The sequence below is a fragment of the Arachis duranensis genome, chromosome 8, assembly GCF_000817695.3.
Source record: "Arachis duranensis cultivar V14167 chromosome 8, aradu.V14167.gnm2.J7QH, whole genome shotgun sequence".
In the NCBI taxonomy this organism is placed as follows: domain Eukaryota; kingdom Viridiplantae; phylum Streptophyta; class Magnoliopsida; order Fabales; family Fabaceae; genus Arachis; species Arachis duranensis.
The window spans coordinates 30,920,022-30,930,593 of NC_029779.3; positions in this window are offsets into that span (position 1 = coordinate 30,920,022).

Consider the following 10,572-nt stretch of genomic DNA (forward strand, 5'->3'; position numbering starts at 1 on the left):
AGTATCCCGAGAAAGGATTGAAAATTGGAAGGATGAAATCAGAAACTTGGCTTTCAAATGGAATTTCAGGTGAGAATTCAAAATCGAAAAATTAATTTTTCCTAAAAATTTAAGCTAACAAAAAAAGATACATAATTTTTCATGCGAATCTCTTTTTGTTTTCTACGTAATTTTTTTATATAAATATTTATTGTTGAATTTCATATGATGAAAATTTAATTATTTTATAAAATTTAATAATAATTATTTTTATTCATTTAGCTTATGTTTATTTTTTTTAGATTTAATAAAAATTAAATTTTAGATCTATTAGTAAAGAAAATTTTGATATTATATTACGAGACTATTATTATTGATATATATTGGATGTCTGATATGCGTAACTATTTGATTTGAAAAAAATTGATTTATTTTATACAAATGATTTTTTTTTAAAAAGATTGGTTTGAATAGATCAAATAATCACTTTTAAATTTTTTTTAATTTTTTCTGCGTGTTGATACAGGAGCATGTATCTTTATGTTTGTGTAGTTAATTAAAGTAGCCTAATTTAGCATATATTATTATATTGTGTTATGAGTTAGTTCCACATCGCCTGAGGTATGAAAGTTCTCCCTCCCCTACTAGTATAAATATGCGTATGTACCCCTTTTGTTTAAGAATTGAAGTTGATTTTTGAATATGAAATAAGCTGTGTACTTATTTTCCTCTAACCTCTTTACGAGTAAGAGGTGTATCATTGGCTTAGCCAATCAATGTGGGTTCTTGGTTACTTTCACCATAGTCAGATTGTCAAGCGACGTCCCGGCGTCAGTTTGGTATAAGAGCAAGCAAGGTCGGTCCTCGACTTGCTCCAGTAAAATTTTATTTGGTTCGTGGGTACGGTCTCAGTTTGGTTCGTGGGTACGGTCTCAGTGCGGTTCTCTCGCTGTTGGTACAAGTTGTCATCAGTACGGATTGTCTCTCGCTATTGGTACGAGTCGTCATCAGGACGGATTGTCTGTTGCGAAGTTTCGGATAATATTGTTCTTTTCTCTTCTTTTGGTGCTTTTTCTGTTGGTGATTATCATTCATTATTGGTGCATTTCCATCATCATTGTGCATCATCATAACATCAACACCAAACATCAACCTCATTACATAGTAGTAAAAGATGGTTCCAAAGCGTAGAACTACTCAAGAGATTGAAATGGAGGAGTTACACCGTCAAGTTAAGGAGTTGCGAGAGCAACTTGCAGAACATGAAGCTGCTCAAAATAATCATGGCAGGCAGAGTGATGACAGTTCTTCTAATGAAGAAGATAATGCAAATCCATTTCATTATTCGTCTTCGTCTGAAGATTTGTCCACACAAAGAGCACGACACAACATGACTCACAAAGTTAAAGACTTAGAAATTAAAATTGATGTTCCTGAGTTTGGAGGGAGACTCCAACCAGATGATTTCATCGACTGGCTTTGCACAGTGGAAAGAGTATTCGAGTTAAAAGACATTCCAGACGACAAGCGCGTGAAGCTTGTAGCAATCAAGTTGAAGAAGCAGGCGTCAGTTTGGTGGGAGAATCTCAAGCATCAGCGAGAAAGAGAAGGAAGACGAAAGATCATGACATGGGATAAAATGCGTCGTGAGCTCAAGCGCAAGTTCCTTCCTGAACATTACAGGCAAGACACCTTCATCAAATTTCATAATTTGAGGCAAAAATCATTATCTGTAGAAGAATATACAATGAATTTCGAAGAGTTGCTTATAAAGTGTGACATTCAACAGCTAGAAGAACAAATAATTACTCGTTATTTTGGAGGACTGGACACAGAAATTTCTGATGTCATTCAGCTGCAACCAGATTGGACCTTAGATGATGTCATTAGGCTGCCATTAAAGATTGAAAAGCAAAGAACACAAAGGAATAACACTCGGTCTCCGAAGGACAAAGAAGTCATCCTTGATGTTCAACAAGAAGTGAAGACAGGATTTTTTAAAGGCAACAAGGAGCGTGGATCATCAAGTAGGAAATGCTTCAAATGTCAAGATTTTGGGCATATTGCTGCTGATTGTCCAAATCGAAGGGTTATCACTCTTGTCGAGGAAGAGGTTAATGAAGAACCAATTCAGGAGTAAGAGGAGGAAGGTGAGGTTGACTATGCTATTGAAGAAGTTCCACCAGATTGTGGAGAAGTTTTAGTAGTTTGTCGAAACTTGAATACTGCAAGGGTAATAGAAGACAAAAGTTGGCGACGCCACAACATCTTTCACACAAGATGCACTGTTGAAGAGAAGGTTTGCAAGGTTATCATAGATAGCGAAAGTTGTGAAAATGTTGTTTCAAATTATATAGTAGACAAATTGAAGCTTCCAACCGAGTTACATCCTTATCCTTACAAGTTGCATTGGTTAAAAAAGGAGAATAAAGTTAAAGTAACAAGGCGATGTTGTGTCCAATTTTCTATGGGAAGCAAATACAAGGATAAAGTATGGTGTGACGTCATCCCGATGGACGCGTGTCATTTACTGTTAGGACATCCTTGACAATATGATTGTGGAGCTATTCATGATGGTTTCAAAAATACATAATCCTTTATTAAAGATGGCAAGAAGATCGTATTAACTCTATTACAACATGTAGATGGTCAAAAGAATCAAGCTGAGCTATGCCTTTTCACATCTTTCAAATGCACTCACCAATGGAATCTTTCGCCAATACAAGATGCACCTTTTTCAATCCAGGGAGGATAATATCAGGAGCCCTTTTCAATCCAGGGAGAATGATGCAGGAGCATGTATCTTTATGTTTGTGTCGTTAATTAAAGTAGTCTAGTTTAGCATATATTATTATATTGTGTTATGAGTTAGTCTCGCATCGCCCGAGGCATGAAAGTTCCCCCTCACCTACTAGTATAAACATGCGTATGTACCCTTTTTGTTTAAGAGTTGAAGTTGATTTTTGAATATGAAATAAGTTGTATGCTTATTTTTCTCTAAGCTCTTTGAGAATAAGAGGTGCATCCTTGGCTTAGCCAACCAAGGTGGGTTCTTGGCTACTTTCACCATAGTGGGGTGTTAACCTCGCCAAAATTGGTGACCCAAGCGACGTCCCAGCGTCAGGTGTTATCCTTAAATCCTTAAATAATGAATTTAGTATGTTTTTTTCTTCATCCTTCTTGACCAATCTTTCTTTAAATTTATCTTTTACTCTTATTTATTAAATTTTTTTGTCAAATATATGTATATAAATTATTTGAAAAAGTAAAGTTTGGTATTCTGAAAAAAATAAAATTCACTTTTTTTCTGTATAGGAATGACGAAAAAAATTAGGAATTGAAAAGAAAAGAGGAAAAAATTAGAATTCACATGGAAGGAAGAAATTGAGTTTATGATATGAACAAAAAATTATAAATGGTATCATCTGTGTCTTTTTCTGTCTCTGTTTCTATATTCCTGAGGAGCTTTGTTTTGTTTTCAATGACTCAAATTTTCAGTCGCTAAATTCCTTCTCTAACACAGATTTTAAATTAAGCCGTAAAAATATGTTCAATTACAAATTTACAGTTAAATTAAATTTCATGGTAATCAACCAAGTAGCTTTCATATTAGCTATAAAAAATTAGAAGAGAACGAATTTTAAAAGCGTAACAAAGAAGAAGAGAGTAAAAGTAACTGTTTGGTGCAACTTAAATTATTTTTTAATTAAACTCTTTATATAAAATAAATCATTTTTTTAACCAAATAATAACACATGTCAGCAATCTAAAAATAATTTCATATAAAGTCTAACTGTTGGTGAATTTCTGCCATATCTAATATATAGATAGTTTAATAACTTTTCCTATTGATTAACACTTAACTGGCTTTTAAAATAGTAAAAGGTTATAAGTTAATTAAGTGAGCATTAAACCTAGCTATGATCTCCTAAAATTTATAAGACTTCTTCTAAAAGCTAAATAAATGCGCAAACTAACAATAATAATCATAAATCAATAACCTTGTATTCAAGTGAACATAGGCAAGAAGCATGTTCCGAGGATTATTTAAAATAGATAGATTTTGGCCGAAATGTAAGGTCCAAACTCTTTTTAGGACAGTATCTAATTCTGCTGATGTTGAAGTGCTGCTGTTTGAGTTCCTCATGAAGAGGTGGATAGTGGTACCTACAAGTGACTCTGATGTTTAAGTTAGCAAGGGTTTAAAGCAGGTTTTTTGTAGATTGGATTCTGAATATACTAGAGTGCATCAGTGTATTTCTAGTAGAAAAGATAACCACCTTTTAGAGTAGTTCCACCTTGAATGGTGGATGACCGTTTTCTTTTTATAGAAAAGTTGTTTAGATCTCCCTTCTAGATAGATAGATAGGAGATATCTTAGGAGTTAGTTACTTACTCAAATAAGTAAGACTGAAATGACGTCATCGCGCCCGACCTCTGTGAGGTCGGGTAGGAGTAGATAAGGTGGCCACCTTTGTTGGATGAAATTTTATTCGTTTTGGGTCTGGCTATATTTTTGGGACAGGGTATGAACAGTGTCACTGTTTGAGTCTGATTTTTAAAAGGTCGGACTCAAACATTTGTAGATCAAGTTGGTTCCTTGTAGATTTAGCGTATTAGGTCAGACAGACAACCTTTCAGGTATCACATCGGGTACTCGACATGTTTTAAATGAAAAGATATTATGTCTTTTCATATCTTGTGCACATCACTCTATGGTTACTTTGGTAACCGTACGACATAAATGAGGCGTCGTGAAATTACCATTTTGCCTCTAGTATCTTATAAATACTCAAATTCATTTCTCTTTTTTCTTTTTCGCCTTTGTTCTGAAATATTTGCACTTCATCATCTTCTTTCTTTCATCAAATTCCTACAATCTTCTTTTCTTACATCCATTCTTGCATTCAAGATTTTCTCTATCTTGAGGCTTAGAAGACTTTGTCTATACTTTGAAGTGGAACTTTTGTGTTTTGCTGTTCAAGTGTCCTTTTTTCGCATCACATTCCTTCAAGATTAGCGTTCTTATCTTTTGAACTTCTGTCTCTGTTTTTATGTTCTGGGCAATGCCATTTTTATGGCCTTTGGCGATGTTTCTTTGTCTATTTGAGAAATTCTTTGGAAAATTTTGTTTCTTTTTCTTTCTTGAATTTGAACGTCTGCTTGTTACTGTTATTGATGAACCTGAGTGTGAAATTTTTATGTTGTGTTGCCCCCAAATGGTGTCACTTAATTTGTTGAAGATGACGCCATTTCTATATCTGATAATGTAAAGTAGTTGTTTTGTTTATAAGAATTTGTAAGAACTATAATCATTTGTTGGTATTGTTGACGACGACCCAACTTATTGTGTTTGTTACCCGACTTTTTGACTTGTTGTGATGATTTCTCTTTGTTTGTTGTATTGCAGGTATAACTTATACGTCTCAGTCAGTTATTCACAACATGTCTTCTAAAGTTTCATCCGATCTGACTTGGGTGGATATATCTGTTTTTACTCTTGTCTCTGCTATTGATAAAGAGTATACCAAGACCTTTCGTAGGCACCATAGGTTGTGTGAAAATCGAGAGGATGAGCGTAGATATGAGATCTTAGTTGCCATTCCTGAGGAGAGGGTGTGTTTTCTCTGACTTAGTAACTCGGAGTATCATTTCATATACGTGTATGAGTATTTTTTTATGAAATTAGGGGTTAGCCTTCCTTTTACTGACTTCGAATCCGATGTCCTTAGGGTCTGTAAGGTTGCCATTTCCCGCTTCATCCTAATTCTTGGAGTTTCCTAAAGATTTATCAACTTCTTTGGCAAGAGCTTGACATCGTGCCTTTTTTAAGGTCTTTGTCCTTACCAAACCCTTTAGCTCCAAGAAACAGGATTGGATCTTCTTTTGAGCAGTTAAGGGAAAGAAAGTTTTTGCCATTTTTTGTGAGTCGTTTCATGACTTCATAAATTACTTTGAAGGTTGTGGTAGGCTTAGAGAAGGGGGGATTGAATCTATGCCTTTCTTTAAGTTGCTGTTATGACCTTTTTAAACAAACTTTCAATTCTGCTTCTGTTTGAACTTAGTAGCGGAAAATTTATGAGAATTTATTTTTGTCTCATGAATATCAGAAAACAGAACACAACAGAAAAAAGAGAAGTTAACACCAGCATGTATCCTGGTTCGGTTGCATTGTGCAATGCAACCTACATCCAGTCTCCTTCACAACCATGGAGGAATTTCACTATACTTAAAAGTATTACATACACCAATTTCACAGGTTTGACACAATCCTTTTCACACTCAAGTTCTAACCTAATTTGACATTGGCTATGCTAATACCTAACTCTTCACTCTTAGTGCTAACCCAACTAAGAAAGGGATACCTCAAAGGTACATGATACAAGACACAAACATACCTAAAGATATATGAAAATAACTCTAGGCTTTTCTCTCAAGTGTATCTCTCAGCCTTTTTCCACTCATGACTTTTACTTGAGCTCTCTCAATATGCATTTTTATACAAGAAATACAGAAAGATAAACATAGAAAAGTACATCACAATATGTAAAATACGAAGGAGATTGATTTCATCAACAGCCTCTTCGCTATGTGCAAAACCAAATTCGCAAATCCCAAATTCAGTTCTTCAGTGTTGGCCGAATGCTTCTTTGAAAGAAAGCATTATCCAAGTAGAAGAACTTCTTTACAGAACACTATTCACCAAACTCTGGTTTTCTCTCCTTACCTCTGAATGAACAGAAAGCTTCTTTTTATCTCCTTGCATGTTTCTTGGTTGCTCTCCCTAGGTCAACTCCTTGAGCCTTGAGCTTCACTAACCCAGCTGTTCACTTTTTTTCCAGTAATCCTCAAAATGGGAAATTTGCTTATGACTTCCCTATCTTGACCGAAAGCCACATTATCAACACAAAAAGATTTCTTCAATGGTAGACCCAGATCTTGACCATTGAAACACAATTTGGTCCCCAAGACATATTCTCAGTCGTTGATGCACAGCAGCAGAGAACAGAAATCCTCTTTTCCATGTAACCCAAAACGGAGTGGCAGAGAGTTGAAGATGAAGAGAAGAAAGTGTGATGCATGTAAAAGGAAATGGGTTACCTTTAACCTAAGCTGGATTTGGTTTGAACTTGTTAATTTGACCTCAGCCTTTCAAGCCCAGTCTCTCTCTTTCTTGCTTCTTTGGTAATTAGCTTAGGAAAGAAGCTCTCTCTTTCTTACTTTGAGTTCTGACCAAAGCAGGCAAAAGTGTACGTTGAGTTTGTGAAGGCAAGTGAGATCAAATTGGAGGAATTTGTTGTTAACGGGCTTGGATCAGGTTTGTATCAAGTTAAGCATGTTGGTTCCTTTCCTTTAATTTACTTCTTCAAGGATTCATCTTGAGATGGATGACTTGGGATTGGTTCATTCCATTCATGCAACCCGTTTGCTTTCTATTCATCACCTTTGGACTTCTATTATTTTTGTGACCAATTAGAATAGATTCAGCTTGCTTTAAGTTGGGATGTTGTTGATTAGTAGCCTTCCAGCCTTGTTTTTATTTTCGTCCAATTGGGCTGCTTTATTATATTTATTTTTGGCCTGCAACATATCATCATAAATAATCAACACTAATTATTTACTTTGCTTAATAAAATAATGTTTGTCATCATTAATTAATTTAGTTAGTTTCTTAACTCAACATACTTTTTTAAGATATGTTTTGTTGAGGGTGTCCAATCTTTTTTTCTGATTGAAAGGGACAAGTCTATTTTTAGCTCGTATTGGGAGGAGAATTAGGTAGTTGTTAAGTATGGCCTAAATGATTTGGATGAGGTCGAGGAGAGTGTAGTCGCTTTATTCCAGGAGTATTGGAGCCTAGCTCCTTATTTGGATACCAAAAAATACTTAGAGAATTCGAGCCAAATCCAACTCAAGCTAAGTAGTGTTGTTTCCATTTTATAGATATGATTTTGATAATTACTTTGTTAGCTAATGTAGTCCGACTTTGATGTCGTGCAAAAAAGATGACTCCCAAGTTGATTGCTATGAAAACCCTTCGTACTGCTAGGAAGAATACTGTTGTCAAACTATCTAGTTAAAAGATGTTGGTGAATTTGGCGACCTCTTCTCTCCTTCTAAATCGAACTAAGGTACGTTAACCTTGATAAAAGTTATTGTCGATCCGACTCCTCAACCGACTCCCCCTTCTAACTCAGGGAAGTAAACAACTCTTCCTCTACCTTTTAATCCCGAGCCAAATCCTAAAAAGCGTAAAACTACAGAGTCGGTGAGTATTTATGAGCAGGGCTTTGATGCAATAGCTTGGAGTGAGAAACACTTAATTTCGCATAGCATTATTAGCATGGATGATATTTCTCTAAACAGCCATCTTCAAGTACTTGTCCGGAGTAGAATTCAGACAGCCGGGGTGTGTGCAGCTTTACTGAGGTTGTTAGAGAAGACTCCCCTTGGCGCCACTCAACGTACTTTGACTGATCTGCAAGCTAAGATGTTATTTTTGAGGGAGTCAAAAAAGGAGTTAGAGGGTGAAAAGGAGTCGCTTGCTTCCGACCTTGCTAAAGCTCAGGAGAGGTGGAAATAATCTGAGGCTGATTTAGCTATGGCCGAGGGCTTAAAAAAAGAAGAAGAGAGTTACACTAGGATTTTTAGGAAGAAGCTTGATTTGGTGGACGAGGTTACCAAGTTAAAGGAGAAATATGCGGAGCTAGAGAAGACTATAGCTTAGGGGATGGATGAGCTAGTTGACAATCTGAAGGCCAAATTCCGCGTTGTAGCTTCCAAGGTGGATCTCTCCCTTAATAATTCTAATAATATTGTAGCTGATGGAGAGATTGTCCCTGTGTCCGAAGACGATGAAGACACTCTCATGTCGGACCCGAAGACCTCAGAAATACGAGTTAAGGGAGCCTCTTAAAGGTTCTGGTTTTGATGACGTATGACCGTCGTCAAATTAATTGTCCACCGTAATTCGGTGTAGACTTCCAATTCCTTGGCAGCGACACCAATATTTTGAGAGTTACCTGAAACGGATGGATTTAGACTTGAACGTGAGGTTTAAACTCCTTTTAGGGCAGCGTCCGACTTTATTGATGTAAAAGTGTTACCGCCAAGTTTCTCGTGAGAAAATGGGAGTGGTACTTGAAAGGGATTCTGATGTTTAAGTTAGTAAGGGTTTAAAGTAAATTTTTTATAGATTAAGTTCTAAATATACCTGACTGTGTTAATGTATTTATAATAAAAAAGATAACCTACCTTTTAGAATAATTCTACCTTAAATGGTAGATGGCCATTTCTATTTTCTAGAAAATTGTTTAGATTTCCTTTTTAGATAAATAAAAAATATCTTAAGAATTAATTACTTATCTAAATAAGTAAGACTGAACTGACGTCGTTGTGCTCAACTTCTATGAAATCGGGTAAAAATAGATAAAACCATTTTCATTAGGTTGACTTTTATTATTTTGAACTTAGTTATATTTTTGGATAGGAAATAAACAAAGCTTTGTCCAAATTAAACACGTCAATCATCAACAAGATCCGTTCATTGTTTACTCCACCATTTGGGTACACTAACACCAGAAAGATACCTGTCTAAGTGTCAACGTAGGTCTCGGTGGTACTTATTAGTCTGAGATTGTGTTCAGAACTAGTACTTATACTGTATCTTAGAATCAGTAGTTTTTAATTTGATTTTATTTATAATTTTGTTATTGCACTAATTCTTATATGCTGCAGGTTATGCACAACCACAACTTAAAAATTATTGTATGTTATAGTCTCTTTAAGCAATACTCATTTATTAATCTGATCTATTTTGATATAACTTTAAATAAAGTTGAAAACTATTTCACCAAAATAATTTATCAGATCTTCAATTATATACACAGGACGATGAGTACTAACATTAATTCCAACAACCAAAGCATGTCCCTTGTGAGTACAAGGCTTACAGGGAGGAATATTTTTCTATATATGTATTGTCAACAATGGCAGCTTAGGGAGGTTGATTTGACCCAAAGAGTTCTAAATCAACTATAATTAAAAAATAGAAAATGCTACATGTACAACACTAATTAGCCTTTAATCAGTTTTTATTAATATTTAATTATTTTTTTTATTAAAACATATTCTTATCTTTAGGGTACGTATCTATAAATATTTTTAATTTAAATAATAAAAACATAAATCAATCTAACTTCTCTCCAATTTCATAGTTAACTATTAGGACTTTATTTCTTTTTACCCAACCTCCTATAACAAACTTGATTTGTTGTTCCTTTTTTATTGTAACTTTCACACTGTGAAGCACCCTCGCAATCAAACATAATTTGTTATTAGTTGCATTAGTGAATTTCAAAAACAAGAACCTCCCAGCTGAAGCCTCTCTCATTTTCATCGGTGAAGGTAGCTGAAGCATCCTTTAATCTTCATTGGTGAAAGGTATCACCACTTTTTATATTTGTGCTTAATTAATGTTATGAAATATCATATTCATCATTTTTAATTATATTTAAAAATAAACAGAAAAATTTCATTCTTATTTAATTGGAACAAGTTTGATTTTATTTGATTTTATTAATAAAATTGTTA